The sequence below is a fragment of the Fukomys damarensis genome, unplaced genomic scaffold (assembly GCF_012274545.1).
Source record: "Fukomys damarensis isolate Sample0158 unplaced genomic scaffold, DMR_v1.0_HiC HiC_scaffold_39, whole genome shotgun sequence".
Lineage (NCBI taxonomy): Eukaryota > Metazoa > Chordata > Mammalia > Rodentia > Bathyergidae > Fukomys > Fukomys damarensis.
Window position 1 is genome coordinate 90469745 of NW_022900951.1, and position 22303 is coordinate 90492047.

General features: G+C 34.2%; 1 pseudogene; it reads left to right on the top strand.

The window, feature by feature from the left end:
• Positions 1–22303, top strand: part of LOC117284771 — a 58151-nt pseudogene that overhangs the window by 5767 nt on the left and 30081 nt on the right.

Genomic DNA, 22303 nt, shown 5'->3' on the forward strand with positions numbered 1-22303 from the left:
ATCGGGTCTTTATATTTGGGGGGACTGATTGTTTTGAGTTCTTTATATATCCTTGATAATAGTCCTTTGTCTGAGGTACAGCTGGTAAAAATTTTGTGGGAAAAGCTTTTTACCAGCTGCTCTTCAGACAAAGCACTATTATCTAAAATATAAAAAGAACTCAAAACAATCAGCCCCTCCAAATATAAAGACTCAATTCTAAAGAGGGCATCTGAAATGATCAGACATTTCTCAGACAAAGAAATAAAAGCAGCAAGTAAATATATGAAAAATTGTTCCACATCACTGGTCATTTGGGAGATTCAGAAGAAAACAACACTGAGATACACCTCAGCCCACAAAGAATGGCTGCTATCAAGAAATCATACAACAAAAAATGTTAGCGCTGTTGTGGTGAGAAAGGAATCCTTCTCCATTGTTGGTGGGAGTGCAGACTGGTGCAACCACTATGGAAGTCCATATGGAGATACCTCAAAGATCTCGGATTTGAGGTTCCATTTGACCCCGCCATCCCTCTGTTGAGTATCTTTCCAGAAGAAGTGAAAGAATCATACAGCAGTGATATATGCTCACCCATGTTTATAGCAGCACAGTTTGTAATAGCTAAAACTTGGAAACAGCCCATCTGCCCATCAGTTGGAAACTGGATAAAGAAGATGTGATTTTTCTATAAAATGGAATACTACTCAGCCATAAAGAATGAGAAAGTAGATTCATTCATAGATAAATGGGTACATTTTGAGGACATACTCCTAAGTGAAATACATAAGTCACACATATGCAAATATCAAATAGTTTCTCTGGTGTGAAAAACTAAAATAGTACTCAAGATACTGAAGGGGTAATTAGCAATGTGAAATAGGAAGAAAAGGATCAAAGGTGTATGGAGATGAGAAGGATAGGGAAGGGGGAAAAAGGGAAAAGGAAAATAATATCAGAAAATGTAAAAATGGAATTAAAGTTTTTGAAGGTGGGGAGGGGAGGAGTGGGTGAAGGGAGGGTGGGGACAAGGGAAAAAAATGAGAACCAAGGCCTGGAGTGAAAGGTACAAGATCCCAGTATTGAATGTAACTCTACTGTCTAACTAGAATGTACCAAGAAATTCAATTTAAAATTAAAAAAAGAATTGTGAAACAAATGATGTTTTTGTCCTTTCTAAGTGCATGAATCTCTATGTTAGGCTTCAAATAGCAGTGACAAATATAAGTAAATGGGAAAATGGTCATATCATTAAGCATTGTTTTCACTTGTATTATCAACAGAAGTTCCAGGCTGTCTCAACTGATTTAGTAGTGTATTATATTCATTTGTTGGTGGAGGATTTAATGTACCTCTAAGCCTATATTTTCATAAGTATATATGAATTTACTTCTACTGATACTTCCTGTCAAGGGTCCAGGCTTATTCATTTTGCTTCCTTAATTTACATATTTCTAAAAGACTTGGGGCCCTACTTAAGATTATAAAGTCTTCTTTTCTATAATAAAACTATAAATAAAGTGCTAATTGATGTAATTTGAAATGGAGAGTTTTTTTATGAATACTTCCCATGTTTATGACCTAAATGTAATTACTTCATATGATGAAAGGGAAGTAAATGTGAGAAGGTCACTCAAAGTCTTTTATTTTTCCATCTGAAACCCTGTTTTCATACCATTTATCTGTAAAAGTTTGTACTAATAAGTCGACAGATATTAGGGCAATATTTTAATTTCTTCTTTGCCTCAGATAATCAGATTACTTAAGCACATTCTCAAAACTTTCAATTAAATATAAAAAATTCTAAAAGTAAGTGCTTCTGTGTGGGTGGCTAAAAGCTTAATGAATTTGGTTCCCCTGGCCGATAATTACTGAAAAATGAAAGCTATCACACAAAGTTTCACTTTGGCTCAACAAGAGAGACAGCAAAACATCTGAAACTTTACCATCCACAGAAGCATGCTTAAGCCAACTATGACATCAAAGGTACCTTTGGTTGGACATTTATAAAAAAATTTTAACAAGGAATTTTATGGTGGCCCCAAGTAATTAAATCATCAATTTTCAAATTGCAGAAAGTTGTTCTTTGTTGTAAATAAAACTATTTCTCATTATTTAATCAATGAATGGAGAGTTCAAATGAATTGGTCAGTTGGCTAGGGCCTTCATAACATTACTGACTCAGTGGCTTAACACATTCACAATGGGCTGTAATTTATATGTGTCGCTACCTGATGTCTCTGAACCATGGGTGGTACAGGCATGACTATACCATTGGGACAGTCCCATAGGTCATACAAGTCACTTATTGAGACAGCCATGCATGGACTTCAGGTAGCTCAAACCAGTAGGCACATGTTAAACAGCAAGCATTTCTTTCCATACTGTTTTGGAGGCTAGATGTAGGTGTTGGCAGGGTTGTTGACCTCTGAGGCCTTTCTCCTTGTGTTGCAGGTGACTGCCCTCTTGCTGCAGCTCCACATGGCATCTCTCTGTGTAAAAACATAGTTGGCATTCCTTCCTCTTCTTACAAGAACACCAGTGGTATTGGATTATGGTATCAACCCTAATCCTCCATTTTCTTAATCAGCTCTTTAAAGGCCTTATCTCCAAATGCAGTTATATTCTGAGACACCATGGGTTGGGACTGCAATACATGCATTTTTGTAAATACAATTCAGCCCATAACTTGGATGATGACATTCATACTTATCTTGGGCTATGGGTCTTTTTAAATTAATTAAATGATAGATTTGTTGAAAATACAGAGAAATGAGTTGAATTCTCATAGAAATAATAGAAACAGTAAAATGAATATTTGCAGAAAGTTAAAAAAGTAATTCATTTCATGCAGCAACAGGAGGAGCAATGTAGAGGGGGTAAAATCTGTCAACTAAGTAGTGCTTTAGCTGCATTCTATAAGCCATGTATAGTGTTTTCATTGTTATGTACTCTTGATTATATACTTTCTTTCTATTTATTAATCCACTAAGTATTTGAAAATTTTAAATTTTCCAAATTAGTTATATTTTAGTTATCTTTCCATTACTGATTATTAATTTTAGTACACTGTTGTCCTAAATTGTAGCTAATATAATATTTAGTTTTGGTATTTGTTGAAGACTATTTATTTGACTATTACATAGTCATATTTTAGAAATAATCTTCTGTTAAGATGTGCTTGAAAATCATGAATATTTTAAAGTTACTGGGTGCAATATATGTGTGTATATAAATGCATTGTGTGTATATATGAATATCCATACATATCCACTTGATTAAACAGTGGAGCTGTTCAAATATTTTATGTTGTTATGAATTACTGTTGTGCTCAAACAAGCATTCAGTATCTGAGAAAGATGATAAAAATGATCAAATGTTTCCAGGTGTTTGCAAAGTTCTTGCAGCTTCTTAGGCTATTGATCTCCAGTTTAATTGCACTATGATCTGATAATATACAGGGGATAACTTCAATTCCTTTGCATTTACTTAAACTTGTTCTATGAGCTAGCATGTGGTCTATTTTGGAGAATGACCTGTGCACAGCTTAGAAGAATGCTTATTCTGATTTTCTGGGACGAAACACTCTCTACATATCTACTAAGTCCATTTGTTCTAAGACTTACTTAGGTTCGTTTATTTCATTGTGATTTTTTATACAGATGATCTGTCAATTTGTGTCAGTGCGATATGGAGGTCCCCACTACAATTGTATTAGTGCTTATTTCATTTCTCATATTCATTAATTTTTCACACCAGATAAATTATTCGGTATTTACTCAAGCGTGTCCTATTTCTTTCACTTTAATTATAGCCTCATATAGCCTCAATATGCATCCATTTAGCTATAAATGTTTCTAGTTTCTCATTATTTATGGTTGAGTAGTATTCCATTTACAGAAAAAACCACACCTTCTTTATTCAGTCTCTAGTTGATGGGCATTTGGGATATTTACAAGTTTTAGCTATTACAAACTGTGCCACTATAAACATGGGTGCACATATATCACTGTGGCATGATTCTTTTAATTATTTTGGAAAGATACCCAGCAGAGGGATAGCTGGGTCAAATGGAACCTCTAATCCTAGTTCTTTGAGGTATATCCAGATTGATTTCCAAAGTGATTTCACCAGTCTTCACTCCCATTAGCAACAGAAAAGTCTTCCTTTCTTCCAGCAGCCCCACCAGCGTTTGTTATTGGTTGATTTTTTTGATAGCAGCCATTCTTTGTGGGGTGAGGTGGAATCTCAGTGTTGTTTTCATCTGCATCTCTCAAATGACCAGTGATGTTGAACATTTTTTATATATTTATTTGTTGCTTTCTCTTCTTTGAGAAATTTCAGATACCTGTTTTTTGAATCTGGTCTTTGCATTTGGGGGGGTCTGATGTTTTTTGAATTCTTTGGATATTCTAAGTAGTAGTGCTTTTTCTGAGGAGTAGCTGGTAAAGATTTTTTCCCACATTGTAGGTTGTCTCTTAGCTCTGTTGGTTATATCTTTTGTACTGCAAAAAATTTTAATACAATAATATCCAAGTTGTTCATTGTGCAAGTTCTCATGCTGCTGAGGATTTGTTCATAAAATCTTCTCCAATGCCAATGTCTTTGAGAGTTCTACAAGTGTAAATAAGGTTCAAATGGTATAATTGGGAGTGTGAAAATGGCTAAAGGGGAAGTGGGAAGAGGAGGGGAAAGGAAATAAGGGAAAAAGAAAAAAAATGAAAACAAAGCCTTTATAAATGGGAAAGGATGAAGAGGTTGATGGGAGAACAGGTATATGGGGTAAAAAAGAACCAAGATGTATCATGTAAAGATGCAAGATCACTTCATTTTTTTTTCATTCCTGGGACATCATTTCTGAAACCCAAAAGGTAAAGGAAGAAAGATTTTTTTTTTCTAAGCTCACATTTTGTGGAGCTTTCAGTCTACTGGCTCCAAGGCAGGATGATATAGAAGAGGGGCATAGAAAGGGACAAATAGTCCATGACATGGAAGTCAGAAAGCAACATGTGGGAGCAAGGAAGTGGAAGGATATATATATATTCCCCCAGGCCATGTCCACTGTGACCCACCTTTCCCCACCAGGCTTCACATCTCAACATCATACACAGCTATGAACCCATAAGTAGACTAATTTAGTGTCAGGAACCCAAGATACAGTGTCACATACCCATGATCTTACTCACCTTTTAAAAGCCCCACCTAAGAGTGTATATGGCTTTTGGGTGGACATCTAGATAAAATACATAACACCTTACTCACCATCCTTCTTCCCTCCATCTCTAGGTCCACTTCCTACATTATTATTATTATTATCTTTCTGTTTCACTTTATCAATCTTTTAGTTTGCTCTTTACTGTGTTTGTACTTTGAGTTGCTCAAATAATGGAAACCCTATGGTATTTGATTTTATGTGTCAGATTTAGCTTATGTAACATTATGCCATCAGGGTGCGTTGATTATCCTAAAATTATATTATTTATGCTCCTTTATGGCCAAGTAGTATTCCATTATGTATAGACTAACTTTATCCATTTGTCTGTTGATGGATTTATAGGCTGCTTCCATTATTTACATGTTAATGATTTTGCTGCTGTAAATATTGATATGCAGGTATTATGGTAACATGATGTATTTAATTCTTTTGGCAAGATACCTAGAAGAATAGTTGGGTTGAATGGAATTTCTACTTTTAAGCTTTTTAGAAAACTCCATATGATTTCCATAGTGCTTGTACTAATTTATATTCCATTCAACAATGTGGAAGTTTCCTTTTATATTGCCAGCATTTATTGTTATTTGATTTCTTCAGGATTGCCATTTTTTCTGGAGTGATATGAAAATTAGTGTTTTTATAATTTACATCTCTCTAATGACCAGTGAATTTTAACTTTTTTGCATATATTTATTGTCAATTTGTATTTCATCTTCTGTTATTCATTGCTTCTTTTATTTTGGGGATTAAATTTTTGGAGCTCTTTATATATTCTTGATATTATTCTTCTATCATAGATGTAGGTGGAAAAAGTTTTTCACTTTCAATGGGTTGTATTTTCACTCTGTTGCTTTTTACTTTGCTGTGAAGATTTTTTAAATGGATATAATTCCATTTTTTATTCTAACTATTTCATCCTGTGCAATTGCAGTTGTGTTCAGAAAATCCATGCTTATGATTATGACTTTAAGAGTTTTATCAATTTTATCTTCCAGTATATTAAGTGTTTCTCTTTTAATATTTAGAACTGATGCGTTTGGATTTTAGTTCAGGGCATGGTGAGAGATATGGGTCCAGATTCCATTTACTTCATGTGGATAAGCAGTTTTCTCAGCACAATTTTCTAAACAGGCCATTTTTTGTCTAATATATGTTTTTAGCCTCTTTGGAAAAAAAATTAATAGCTGAGTGTAACTAGGGTCATTTCTGTATCCTCTATTCTGTTCATTGTTCCTTGTGTTTACTTTTATGTTGGTACCATGCTCTTTTTATCATAGCCACTTTGCAGTAAAACTTCAAATCTGGGAACATGATTCCTCTCACTTTGCTCTTTTTACCCAGACTATCCAGGATTGCTTTCACAATTCTGAGTCTCTTGTGTTTCTAAATCAATTTTAGGTTTATTTTTTCTATTTTTATGATGAATGCTATAGGTATTTTGAGAAGATTTGTGTTACCTCCATATGTCAATTTTGGAAGTATGGCCATTTTTATGGCATTAATTCTGCCTCTCCTAGAACAGAGAATATTTTTCCACTTTCAAATATTTTCTTCAATCTCCTTTTATCAGAGTACTATAGTTTTCATTATCATAGTTATGCCCTTCCTTAGCTAGATTTATTCCTAAGTATTTATTTTTTATTGATGCTATTGTAGGTGGTATTGTTTTCATAATTTCTTTCTTGGAGAGTTTATTATTGGTGTACAGGAATGCTATTATTTTTTGTGCTTTGCTTTTGCATCTGGCTAAATTTAGGAATTTGGTTATTAATTCTAAGAGTCTTTTGGTGGAAATTTTTGGATCTTTTATGTAGAGGACAATAACATATATATATATATTTGACTTCTCATCCTATACATATCCCTTTATCTGTTGCTTTCCTGTAAATACCACTTGCATCACTTTCTCTTGCCTGATTGCTTTTGCTAATGTTTTAAGAGCTATATTGAAAAGCAGTGGTGATAGTGGACATCCCTGTTTTTTTCCAGATTTAAGAAGGAAAGCTTTTAGTTTTCTGTCATTTAATTTGATGCTGGATGTTGATTTGTCATAAATGACTTTTACTAATTATGATTAGGTACTTTATACCTATTTTCTTTAGGTTATTTAACATAAATGGATTTTGGATTTTGTTAAATTATTTTTCTCTATTGATACAATCATATGGTTTTGTCTTGGGTTCTTTTTATGAGTTACATTACTTTCATTGATTTGTACATGTTGAAACATCCTGGCAACCCTGGTATGAAACTTACTTGGTCATGATGTACGATCCTTTTGATGATTTGTTTGCATTTCATTTGTCAATGTCTTAGTGAAGATTTTACATATATGTTCATTGAGAAATTTGGCCTGCAATTTTCTTTTTCAGTTGAGTCTTTGGTTTGGGGATCAGAGTGATGTTGGCTCCTAAAAATGCATTTGTAAGCTTTCCTTTTCTTTTAATTTCATTGAAGAGTTTGAGGTGTACTGGTGTTATAACTTCCTTAAAGACCTTGCAGCATTCTGAAATAAGTTCATCCAGTTCTGAGATTTTCTTAGTTGGTAGATTTTTAAAATAACTATCTTAATTTCAATGCTTGCTACAGAGTTGTTCAGAGTCTTTCTGTTTTCTTGATTTAGTTTTGGTTATTTCTAAGAGTTTATAAGGCTCTCCATTTCTTCAAGATTTTCCAATTTGTTATAGTATAATTTTTTTCATAATTGTTACTGTTTTCTGACTTTCCATAGTGTATTGTAATTATGTCTTTTTCATTTCTAATTGCATTGGTGTGTCTTTTCTCTCTTTCTTTGGTAAATTTTGCTGTTTATTTTGTTTATGTGTTATAAAGAACCAGTTCTTTGATTCTTTGTATTTTTTCAGTCTCAATTTCTTAATTTTTTCTCTGATATTATGTTCGTTGCTTTTTTAGTTTCTTGAGATTCATCATTAGGTTATTTGAACTTGCCCTGTTTTTCCAATGTGATCTTTTATTGAAATAAAATTTACTCTTGTGAATGACTTCATTGTGTCACACATAGGTTCTGGTGTGTTTTACTGGCATCAACACTATGCTCCAAAATATGTTTGATTTCTTCCTTGATATTTTCAATTATTTACTGGTTGTTAAGGAGTGTGTCATTAAGTTTCCAGGTGTTTACAACTTTTCTCTGACTTCTTTTGTGATTGATTTCTATTTCTGATGCACCATTATCTAATGGTAAACACTGGATATGTTTAATGCTTTTTGTATTTGTTTAAGTAATCTGTTGGACTAGTGTGTGGACTATTTTGGAGAAAATTCCAAGTGCTGCTGAGAAAAAATTGTATTATATTGTAGTAGAGTAGAGCACTCTGTAAATATTTATTAATCCATTTATTCAAAGTTGTGGTTCATGTCTGATATTTCTTTGATTGTTTTTTGTTCAGTTGATCCTTCTTTTTCTGAGTGCAGGGTATTGTGGTTACCCACTATGATTGCATTGGTATTTGTTTGATCTTTTGTTTTCAACAACATGTGTTTTATTAAATTATGATTAAATTAGGTATGTCAGTATTCAGTGCATATATATTAACAAGTGACATCTCTTCCTGTTAGATTGTTCCCTTAACTAGTACATAGTGATATTCTTTTACTCTTCTGAGGAGATTTAGCTTGAAATTTACTTTGTCTAAGAGTAAAATTTCTCTACCTGCTTGCTTTTGTGGTCCTAGTGCATGAAATACTATCTTCAAACCTTTCATTTTTAATCTATGACTTTTTTTAAATTAGATAAGTTTTTTGAATGCAACAGACTGCTAGATTCTGTTTTCAGATCCAATCCACTAACCTGTGTCTTCTAATTAGGCACTTGAGGCTATTTACATTGAGGGATTTATTTCTATAAATGCATTTTTTCTTCACATTTGTCATTTCTGAATTTTATAAATTCTGTACTTTTTAATGTCTTTACAGTGTTGTCTTTGATCCTTTTTTGTGGTTTCCATATCTTTGGTAAATTTGTCATTGATATTTTCAACTGGTTTGATTAAGTCTTTCATTTTTTTAATTTGATAATCCTTTATCCACATTGGTCAGTTTGTATGATGGTTCTATAAACTTTTGGGACCTGTTCTCCTTGAACATGCCAGGTTGATTTACCTCTTCATTGATCATTTCATAAAGCTTCACTACCTGAGGATTCCTTGCTTTCTTTTTCCATTGGTGCTTGCTGGATGTGCCATGGGAGCATTGGGGACATTAAAGGCCTTTTGTTGCCTTGTTTTCCCATGTTCTTGTGTGTGTGTGTGTGTGTGTGTGTGTGTGTGTGTGTGTGCATTTTATTTGTTTGGTGGAGCTGGGGATTATGGCCAAGAATGTGAAGAGTCTGTAGTCAATATGAAGATATTTTTAGCTATATTCTGCCTCCCACTGATGTGTTCATGCCTTTATTTGCCCATACATATAGTGTTAACCACTTCAGATAAATTTGATTTATAATGCTTGGTCTCTGTCATTGTGTGGTGAGGAAAGAATTACTACTTGTTATACCAGAAACTACAAATCCAATCATATATCACTTATATGCATTAAAACTCGCATTTACACTTTCACCCATTATCAGTGCCCTTTAAAACGTATAATATGTTATTATTAGCAGTTAGCTGTGATGAAGAAGGGGAGGGGATAGGAAGAAGAGAAGGTCTGGATGAAAGAGTTGTGTAAGTTAGTAGAAGGGGAAGTAGATAGGAAAATAATGAATAAAAATATTAAATAGAGGATCATAGCTCTGTTTGGGACCTTTTATAGTTGAAGAAAAGAGTATTGATGGTTTTGAGAAAATATTTGTTGGGTTGGGGCAGATTTTATGAAAAGGGTGGTATAATATGGAATTAAGCTGTCACCAGAAACTGTTGATATATTTGTGTACCTATGAGAAAGAGAAGAATCAAGGGAAGACAAATGGCTAAGTAAAATAAGGAAGAGAGAACAGAATAGAATACAGAAGACTGAAGGTTAATATGAGAAAATGTAGGAAAATACCAAGAACTATGTGTCTGCTATGCAATAAGACCCAAGTTTCTGTAGTTTCCTTTTTACCTTAGCTGCAGTCTGTTTTCAGGAAAGCACACCAATTTGTCCTATCTTTGGTGAGGAATGTCAGTTTCATTGAGGATGCCTCATTAGTGGTTTGGACAAGGTGAACTGCAGTCTTCTGCTTCTGTTCCACTATCTGAATCAAGAAGAGGAGAATGTGAAATTTTTTTTCCTGATACCAAGCTCTTGCTCACCTTCTTCCAGTGTGCTAATCCTCCTGCTTCATTTTGTGCTGGTTAAATCTCCATGTTCACAATTCTGATATTTTATATTTTTGCTGTAAGCAATACTGTGCCCCACAAAATCCTGTCTTTTCATTCGTTTTCAAATTCTGTCTCAGAAATTCCTCTATATAGCCACCAAGCCAAATCTGTTGCAGTCCTGAGGCTTCGTTCAGAAACTCTCCCTGCCTCCTCCAGCATGGTGATCATTGTTCATGATTTTCTACTAATATTTTCTTAATTCTTTTGGGAAAGGACAGGAAAGAACTCAATCTTAAGCAACTAATCCATCTCATTCTCTCCCCTTTCTCCAGGGATGTGATCTACGGAAGGACCTGGCCTACAGACTTGGTAGGTTCTGTTTGTTGTGTTTTTCCTCAATGCCTGCGGTAGGAAAGGTTTTCCTTTACCTGTGGTGAACTGAAGAGGACATCCCAAAGATGCAGCATTCCTTAGTGTTTGGGGGGATTGCGATGGGGAAAAGGGCTTTATATGGGCAGAGTTTTTTCCAAGAGCTAGGGTTCTGACACACTCATTCATTCCCTTGGTCCATTTGGGATGTTCTCACTATTGCTACTCCCTGGAGGAGTAGAAGTAGGAGTGTGTGCACCAGCCATAGTGATATTACTTCCCCTTTTCAATAATACAGATATATGGTTTGATGTATATGTATCAACTTTCACATGAATTTTCTATTTCAGGGTGTATCTCCCTCTCTTAAGTGTTCCTATTTTAAGAAAAGAGCTAGTGGAGCCGCACCATTTCCAGTGGGTGCTGAGCGATTGGCTACAATGGAGCGATAGGAGGGTGAGTTTTACATCATTGCCCCGGCTTGGACTCAGAGCCCTCTCTCCTGCATGGCCTCCTCTGGAGCTGTGTAATTTCCAGTGGGCACCACTGATTGACTCAGAGACAGTGGCAAGAGGGTAGCTGAGAGGGCTCCCCTGAGCACAGCCCTCTCCCCCCAATTAGATCCCCAGACTGAGCCAGTACTAGGACGCACTCTGCAGAGGCATGGTGGGCTATAAAGGGTGGTGATTGATCCTATTATGTTTCTGACTGTATCAATAGGGATAAAGGATAGGGATGGATTTGATGAGTTGTTTGCTCATTTATGAAAATGGGAATGTCTGTAAGTCATTAGAGAATCAAAGGCTGGGACGCAACAATATCAGGAAGATTTAATGACCCAGAGATTGAATCAAGGGCAACTCAACATCAAAAATAAGTATGAGAAAACACTTAAGCAAGCCACGAAGACAGACTTCCAGTCAACAAATGGAAAACAGTAGGGAAAACGAGGAGGAAAATTCAGATAGTGAACCTTCAGGACACTCAGAACTCACAGCACAGGAAGAAAAAATATCATCAATCAAACTCTAAATAAATTCAAAACAGAAATTATTTCCCAGTTAACCATAGAAATGGTGAGCAAAATGAAAGACATTATTCGAGAATCCGGAACAGAAACTGACAAAAAAATAGATGAACTTGGGAACATAATAGAAACCATGAAGGCCCAGAATAAGAAAGAAATGGAAACAATGAACATCCAGCATAGGAAAAAAAATGCAATCCATTAAACAAATTTAAACAGATATCCAGGAGATTAAAAACTCTATTGAAAGCATACATAACAGAATAAAAGATTGCAAAGATGGAATCTCAGATATAGAAGATAGAATATCAGACAGTGACCATGAAAGAGAGGCCTATTAAAAACAGTAGCGAGCATGAGAAATCGATCCAACAACTCCTAGATGATTCAAAGAAGAATAACATAAGACTGATAGGAATCCATGAAATATCAGGAGAAAATGCAAATGACTTAAACAAGCTGTTCAAAGAATTAATGACAGAAAAATTTCCAAACAGAAGGGAAGAATTAGACATACAGATAATCAAGGTATATAGGACATGAACTAGCTGTGATAAAAAAAAATCTATAACTAGACATATAATAATGAAGATCCCAAGAAACCCACCAGAAGAACAAAATACTACAAGCAGTAAGAGAAAAAAAACAAATCACATGCAAAGGAAAACCCATCAGAATCACAGCAGACTTTTCAACACAAAGCCTCAGGTCAAGGAGAGGCTGGAGTGAGGTATTTCAAGACCTAAAAGAAAACAACCTACAACCAAGACTGATGTATCCTGCAAAATTCTCTTTCAAAATGGATGAGAAATAAGATACTTCCACAGCAAAGAACACTTGAGAAACTTCATGAATACTAAACCAGCACTACTAAGAATTTTAAACAATATCCTGGAAAAAGACAATGAAGATCACAATACCAGGAGGCCCAACAGAGCAAATCAAGTAGCCAAGGCAAGAAACTAAAAGGAGAGGACAAAAAATAAAAAGAGTCAACAAAAGGACAATAACATGAAAATAATAAGTCAGCACATTTCAGTTAAAAGGAGAGGAAAAAATAAAAAGAGTCAACAAAAGGACAATAACATGAAAATAATAAGTCAGCACATTTCAGTTATAATTATCAATGTCAATGGCCTCAATTCACCAATCAAGAGAAATAGATTGGGAGAATGGATTAAGAAGCAAAACCCAACAATATGTTGTATACAAGAAACACACCTAGTGCAAAAAGAAGCCCATAGACTGAAAGTGAAAGGATAGAAAACAATTCTCCACGTGACAGCAGCACAGAAAAAAGCATGGGTAGGAATCTTATTCACAGACAAAGCAAACTTCAAACCAAAACTGATTAGGAGAGACAAACAAGGCCACTACATCCTTGTAAATGGAACAATTCAAGAGTAAAAAATGACAATCATAAACATATGTGCACCAAATATAAATGCCACCAACTATATAAAACAAATAATAAGTAACATGAAAAACCAAATAACCACTACTACAATTGCAGTGCGGGATCTGAATACCCCACTCTCACAAACAGACAAATCATCTAGGCAAAAAATCAACAATGAAATAATAGACCTGAACCAAGCTTTTGAATGCATGGACTTATTAGACATCTATAGAGTATTTCACCCCACAAAATCAGAATATACATTCTTTTCATCTGCACATCTGTCATTCTCCAAGATAGATCACATACTAGCTCACAAAACAGGGTTGAATAAATGCAAAGAATTGAAATTATTCCCTGTATTTTATCAGATCACACTGCAATAAAGCTGGACATCAATAGCATAAGAAACCATAGGAATTTCACAAACACATGGAAATTGAACAACACTCTCCTGAACAATCAAAGGATCACAGAGGAAATTAAAGAAGAAATCAGACAATTTTTACAAACAAACAAAAATGCCAATACAACATGCAGGAATCTATAGGACATAATGAAAGCAGTTCTACGTGGAAAATTCATAGCACTGAATGCCCACATTAGGAAAACAGAGCACGCTCAAATAAACAAACTAGCAATGACTCTTAGACTCCTAGAAACACAAGACCAAGAAAAACCCAAAGCCCAAACAAGAGAGGAAATTATAAAGATTAGAGCAGAAATCAATGCAATGAAAACTAAGAAAGCAATACAAAAAATAAATGAATCGGAGAGTTGGTTTTTTGAAAGATTAAATAAAATTGATAAACCCTTAGCAAACCTTATCAAAAAAAGGAAAGAAAAGGATCAAATTCATGCAATCAGGAATGAAAAAGGCAAAGTAACAAGAGATCCCCACAGAAATCCAGAGGATCATTAATACACACTATGAGAACCTGTACTGTAATAAAATAGAAAATACAGAAGAAATGGACAGATTTCTAAATACTTATGAATTACCACAGTTGAATGAAGAAGATAAAAACATTTTAAGCATCCCAATCACAATCAGGGAAATTGAAAATGTAATTTAAATTTTACCAACAAAGAAAAGCCCAGGTCCTGCCGGATTCACTGCTGAATTTTACAAGACATTTAGAGAAGATCTATTGCCATTACTCTTCAGAATTTACAATGAAATTGAAAGAGAAGCAATACTTCCTAATTCATTATTGGAAGCAAATATCACTTTGATTCCCAAACCTGGGAAAGATGTAATAAAAAAGAGAACTACAGGCCAATCTTCTTAATGAATACAGATGCAAAAATCCTTAATAAGATACTAGCAAACAGAATACAGAGGATCATCAAGAAGATCATTCATCCCGACCAAGTCAGGTTTATTGCAGGGATGCAAGGGTGGTTCAACATATATAAATCAATAAATATAATACACTATATTAACAAAGTCAAGGAAAAGAACCACAGGATCCTTTCTATAGATGCAGAAAAAGCATATGACAAAATTCAACATGATTTATGATAAAAACTCTGCCAACAATTGGAATAGATGGTCTATGTCTCAACTTATTAAAGGCTATTTATGAAAAAAGAATGGCCAACATCATATTAAATGGCCAAAAACTGAAAATCTTCATGTTAAAAGGAGGAACAAGACAAAGATGCCCACTATCACCACTCCTCTTCGATATAGTTCTGGAAACATTAGCCATAGCAATTAGACAAGACAAAGAAATTAAAGCAATAAAGATAGGAAAAGAAGAAGTTAAACTGTCATTATTTGATGATGATATGATACTCTACATTGAAGACCCAAAAAATTCCACCAAAAGACTTCTAGACTTAACTGACACTTTTAGCAGAGTAGCTGGATACAAGGTCAACACCCAGAAATAAATAGCCTTCTTATACACAAATAACAGACACTGAGAAAGAAATTAGGGAAACAATTCCTTTCACATTAGCACCCCAAAAAATGAAATATCTGGGAATCACCCTAACAAAAGAAGCAAAAGACCTCTACACTGAAAACTACAGCATGCTGAAAAAAGAGATCAAGGAGGATATAAGAAAATGGAAAGATCTCCCCCGCTCCTGGGTAGGAAGAATCAACATAGTGAAAATGGCCATACTACCAAAACTGCTATACAGATTCAATGCAATACCATTTGAAATCCCAACACTATACTTCACAGAACTACAAAGAAGAATCCAGAAATTCATGTGGAACCAGAAGAGACCTAGAATAGCAAAAGCTATCCTAGGCAACAGACACATGGCAGTGGATATAACAATTCCCAATTTGAAACTATACTACAAAGCCACTGTGATCAAAACAGCATGGTACTGGCAAAGAAACAGACCTGAGGATCAGTGGAACAGATTGGCAGACACAAAAACAACTCCAGGTGCACTCAGCTGCCTCATCTTTGACAAAGGAGCTGACAGTCCCCCCTGAAGGAAAGATAGCCTCTTTAATAAATGGTGTTGGAAAAACTGGATCTCAAGTGCAAAAGATTAAAACTAGACCCTTATCTGTCACCATGCACTAAATTAAAATCCAAGTGGATTAAAGATGTAAACATAAAAACAAAAACACTAAACTTGCTGGAAGATAAGTTAGGCAGAATTCTGTAAGAGATTGGCATAGGAAAAGACTATGAACAAATCCTCAGTAGCATGTGAACTAGTAGAAAGAATCACCAACTGGGATATCATCATATTAAAAAGCTCTTGCACTGCAAAAGAAACCATCAACAGAACTAAGAGACAACCTACAATGTGGGAAAAACTTTTTACCAGCTGCTCCTCAGACAAAGTACTATTATCTAAAATATATAAAGAACTCAAAACAGCCAGCCCCCCCCAAATATAAAGACCCGATTCTAAAATGGGCATTTGAAATGAAGAGACATTTCTCAGACAAAGAAATAAAAGCAGCAAGTAAATATATGAAAAAATGCTCCACATCACTTGTCATTCGAGAGATGCAAATGAAAACAGCACTGAGATTTCACCTCACCCCATAAAGAATGGCTGCTATCAAGAAATCACTCAACAACAAATGTTGGTGTGGTTGTGGGGAGAAAGGAACCCTTCTCCATTGTTGGTGGGAGTGCAGACTGGTGCAACCACTATGGAAGTCAATATGGAGATACCTCAAAGAACTAGGATTAGAGGCTCCATTTGACCCAGCCATCCCTCTGTTGGGTATCTTTCCAAAAGAAGTGAAAGAATCACACCACAGTGATATATCCACACCCTTGTTGATAGTGGCACAGTTTGTAATAGCTAAAACTTGGAAACAGCCGATCTGCCCATCAGTTGGAAACTGGATAAAGAAGATGTGTTTTTTCTATAAAATGGAATACTCCTCAGCCATAAAGAATGAGAAAGTAGATTCATTCATAGATAAATGGGTACATTTTGAGGATATACTCCTAAGTGAAATAAATACGTCACACATATGCAAATACCAAATAGTTTCTCTGGTGTGAAAAACTAAAATAGTGCTCAAGATACTGAAGGGGTAATTAGGAATGTGAAATAGGAAGAAAAGGACCAAAGGTGTAGGGACATGAGAAGGATAGGGAAGGGGGAAAAAGGGAAAAGGAAAATAATATCAGAAAATGCATAAATGGAATTAAAGTTTTTGAAGGTGGGGAGGGGAGGAGTGGGAGAAGGGAGGGTGGGGACAAGGGAAAAAAATGAGAACCAAGGCCTGGCGTGAAAGGTACAAGATCCCAGTATTGAATGTAACTCTACTGTGTAACTAGAATGTACCAATAAATTAATTTTTTTTTAAAAAAGAAAAGGGCTAGAGGTGTAGGGAAAGTGTGAAGGGTACGGGAAAGGTTATAACTGAAAAGAAAAAAATAGGAGAAAATGAAAAAATGGAAATAAAGTGTTTGTAAATGTGGAGGAAAGGAGGGGGTGAAGGGAGGGCAGGGACAAGGGGAAAAATGAGAACCAAGACCTGTCATGTAAAGGTACAAGAGCTCAATAATGAATGGAACTGTACTGCATACCTAAAATGTACCAATAAATTCAATGAAGAAAAAAAAAGAGCACCTATATTTTCAGTAAACCTCTGAATATCTTTGATGCAACTCCTGCTGTAGTCAGTCATAATAAATTTCCTCTTTATTTTGTATTTTAATTTATCCTAGTAATATAACAGCTGAATACCTTTGGACATACGACTGACCTGAATTTATTTTGAAGAACAGGTAATTATAGATTAAAAATACATTGAGCTTTAAGTTAAAAATTTGATATCCTATTCTATCCTAAAAGCAGATTTGAGTGGAAATTGAGAGACAGAACAGTAAATAGAGAAAATAAAGGGCAATTTTAAGTTTTCTGTCATTTCCAGAAGAAAAGGAACCTTGAGGGCCAAGGGGCTCTCCGTCTCCATGGCAACCACGGGGCAATAGTGCAGCCCAGCAGCCTGTGTGCCATCCAACCACTACAATTCCACGCAGCCTGAAGACATCTGCAACTACCCTCACTCCTAAAAAGTGGGATCTCACTCTATCCACCCAAACTCCTCAAGGAAGTAATCACTCCCCTTCCCTTTAAATTCTTTGATTTCTGCTTGCCCCTTCTGCATTCCCTTTTCCAGATTCAGCCTATTGGTGAGCTGGGCCTGAGTGAATAAACAGATTCTTTGCTCACACAAGGTCTGCTCATGATTTGCTCCCCCTGCTTTTTCTTTCTTTCTCATACAGTGTCTACAGATGTCTACAGAAGCAAAGTTGAGGAGGTCCTACTGCTGCACTGCACATTACCCCTTCAGTTGTTGCATCATGAGGAGGGCTTCAAGTCCAGTGGAAGGGGTGGATCAGGAAGGGTAAATGTGCAATGGGAGGAAAACACACAGGGCTTATGGAAGCAGTTGTTTACTAAGTCCTAAGGAAGTATTTCAATACTGTAACAAATAACATAACTTTACCAACTTAAATAGGCATCCACCTTGAAGAAAGAGTCAAGAGAGGAGAGTTTTAAGGATATCAATATTTGTCAAAACCACATTCAGATATTGAGATTCTTGGTGTTAAGATTTCTAGAGTTAATAGCAACAGTTTTGCAAGATAAAGACAGATATTTGAGACATTTATAAATATTCCTCTAATTTCCTATTTGAGGAAGCTAACTTCTCTTATGTTTCGAAGCCTTTCTTATGTATGATTTTCTCTTGGAACTTTTAAACTCTTGTATAAGAAATACAATTTCACCTTACCTCTCATAAGCTTGAAGTTATGACAGATCCCTGTAACAAAATATAGATTAATAAGAGGAAAACAGGCACACATTAATGTATGCAGTGCACATCACAAGGGAGAAAATATAATAAAAGGTATCTCAAAACAGTTGCTTTGAAATCTGGCTTATAACGCATCTTAAACAAAGAACAATAAATTTGTAGAAAATGACGAGACAAGGGAAATGGTTTTAGTCTCTCAAAGGTGGAAACTGTAGGAAAGTAAATATATAGAGATAAAATTAATCGAATAAGTTTTGCTTATAGGTTCCTCTAGTACCATGTCTGGCCTGATAAAAATTATCTCTGGTAAATGAAAATTTATATCCTGTCCTCAGGCAAAAATTTGCATCATAGGGAGAGCTTTTCCTCTAGTTGTTACTTTCTAATTGCCTTTAGGTCAAAAATAATTTTTATGTCATAAAGTATAATTTGTGGTAACATAGTAAGGGTTCCTTTAATGCCATCAATTATACATCTAAGAATTAATGTAGTATAATTAGTTTTGGCTATTTGGTATTACTAAAATGAAAGACATTTCACTCTCTATCCACATTTCTATGCAAATGTTTGTCACAAGGCCTAAGAAAATCAATAGAATATAATTTCACCTGTTTTATTTTCTGCCTATTTTCAGACCATTGATTTTTATATCAGGTTTTGTATTTTTGCTTTACAGTATTTCACTATTTCATTTAAATTGGACAATATTTTAAGGTGATTGATTTTTTGAATCTTAATTGTAAATAAAGAAAATAAAGGTAGTTTAGTAAACAGTTTAATCTATAATTCAAACTACAACACAGGGCAGAAAACATAAGCTATATATTTATTGATTAAGAAGTTCCTAAGCAGCAGAATGAGTTTGCCTTTCAACTATATTTTGTGTTGTATTTTGATGAAGAGAGTTTATAAGTTAAGGGTGTTTTTGAAAGTATGTATAATTGAGTCAGAGGTTTGCTAAAATTTCAGTACAATAGTGATTGAGATTTTTTTTATTGTAAAGAGAGTGAAATTGTAAAACAAGAGAAGTCTTTAATATATATAAAAGAAAATAAGAAGGAATTGCATCTGAATTAGGCCATTATTCTTGTCCCCATCATGTTCAGTAGATGAATGTGGGGAAGGGAAATGTAAAGGTGGCCTTTCACAGATGCTTTATGTAGTTGGTGTTCAAATTGAACTCAGGGATGTTCTTCAGTTGTAACATGTAAAGAGCTTAGATATTACTCCTCCAATTCTTATAACAAGTAAAAGAAACCCTCAAAGAAATCCTTTTCTTTACCCATTAAATAATTGGATTTGCAGAGCAAACTCTGGCCCAAATTTGGAGAGATAGGAAAATCTGGAGAGTTATATTTGAGATTTTCTTATCTTGGTGGAAAGCTTCAGTAAGTTATAAACTTGTAGGAAAGCTAGTAGTTTTGATGAATTGCTATAACCTGAGTATATTGTAATGTGAGAATGGAAGATTCTTAGGGGCTCCAATTTTAGAGAAACAGCCACATATTTGTGAACTTCATGTTTTTCATGAGACTCTTACAATAAAGAGCCAAGTAATCTCCTGGAGGCTCAAGGAAAAAATTTAGATTTAATTGGAAGATTATGAAATTTTATTTCCCCATACCTTACCACCACAACAATAGGAATCCAGTTTTATAATAGTGATTATAACCAAATGTTTTGCAAAATATAGCATGTCTGTAAGGAAGAGTAGATAGAGAAAACCAGATCAAGAATATCAATGAAAATAATAACAATGGAGAAACCTGAAGTCTTTGTCACCTATAAGTATAACAAATATTTAATAAAGCACAATTTCTAGGCTCATCACCATACATCTTCACACTACAAGATCATTTTTGCCTTACTTCCTATTACTGCATCATGCTTAGTTTTCAAAGACATGCACATAACTATAGAAATAGATATAGAGATGTATATGGGACACCAAAAGAGCAAGTGAAAACACGGTCTGAAAAAACATATATTAAAACTAGATTCAGATATGACAAAGATATAGAGTTCAATCAGGGAATTTACAATCATTTTGATTGTTATTTATTTTGTTTTGAAAGGGATTTTCAGTTGATATAGAATTTGAGTTGATGAGTTATTACTTCAAATAGGTCATTTCATTTTCTTAGTTGTATAGTCTGATGGGATATTTATTTTAATTCTTTTCCTTTACATATAATGTGCTTCTTTTCTTTGACAGCCTTCAATATCTTCTGATAATCATAAATGTAAGCAATTTGAGTATGATGTTTCTTAATTTGTTCTTTATCATCTTGTTTTCTGTTCTCTGAACTTTTAGATTATGATGATTTTTGCTATTATTAGTTTCTGTTCCATTATTTCATCAAGTACTTCTTTCCTTTTCTGTCTCTTCTAGGATTTAGTGACTACTATGTTAGGTTGGTATTCTTCCACCACTCTAAGATGCTCCATCTCTTTCCTATTACTATATTTTTCTTTTTGAGTATCAACATAAGTAATTACTTTTCACTTTTCTTCCATGTCATTATTTTCACAAATAGGTGGACACTATCTAAAGAACTATTGAAGGCATTCTTCATCTCTATTATCTTGTCCTTTGGTCCAACATTTCAACTTGACATTTTTATATAATTTCCTTCATTTTGATAAAATTCCTCATTTATGCATTCATATTGTTCATTTTGTCCAATACAGCTTTTAATATATTTAATCATAGTTATATTTAATTCCCTTCTTTAGTCGCATCACATTGTTCATCTCTGCAGTTGGTTATTCTGGAGATTGATTTTGCCTTCGTTTATGGCTTCTCATTTTCATTGATTAATAGCATGTATACAACAATACAAATTAATGTAAATTATTTTATTCCTGCAAATAGACATTCTTCTTCTGGTGCACCTGTAACTCTGTAGTGTTTAAGCAGTCTTTTCAGGAGTTGAGTTCAGATTGGTGTTTGTTTTTGGTACAGGTACCAAAGTTGCAGCAGTTGCAAAGTGTTGGAAATAGGTGTGTTCAACAATAAAAGTCACAAGGGAAGTTTTTGGAATGATAAAATATTCTTTGTCTTCATCTTAATGGCAAATATACAGTGCATTTGCCAAAACTCATGGAACTGTACACTAAAAGAAGTAAATTTTACTAAATATAAATTATTCCTCAGTATATGTTTTTAAGATAATCTCTTTGGGAGGATGAAGAAAGACATCAAAGTATGGTATAAGCATGCATGGAAATGTCACACTGAAACGCAATAATCTGTATAAATAATATATACTTAATAAATAACAAAGAATAAACTAAGTACCATATATACACTTGGTCCTTGAAAAGCACAAAACTTTTAGATGACATAGAGTAAATAAAAGAGATTATTAGGGAGTTTGCATCCTAAAAGTATCTTTAAATTGTATATTAAATGTCATATATTTGATTAATATAAACATTGAAATATTTTTCTGAATTTATTTTCTCTGGATTTATTATTTTTATATTATTTTTTAGCTTTTTAAAAGTTTATAATTTGTGTTGTCTTTATTCTAAATGTTCTAAATTCTAATTTTCATAATTACTGTGGCATTTGTAATTCAGTATTCCTTTTCTTAAAAAACACAGCCTCCAAATAGCAAATGTTTCAGGCAATATTAGATTCACATTCATATGATTTTGTCACATTCGCAAACATACCTCAGATTAACCATCATCATCTCTAACATAAAGCACAGAAAAATTGTTCTTTTCTACATTTATAACTTATTGTTACATCAATGTAGGCATTACCATTATAGTA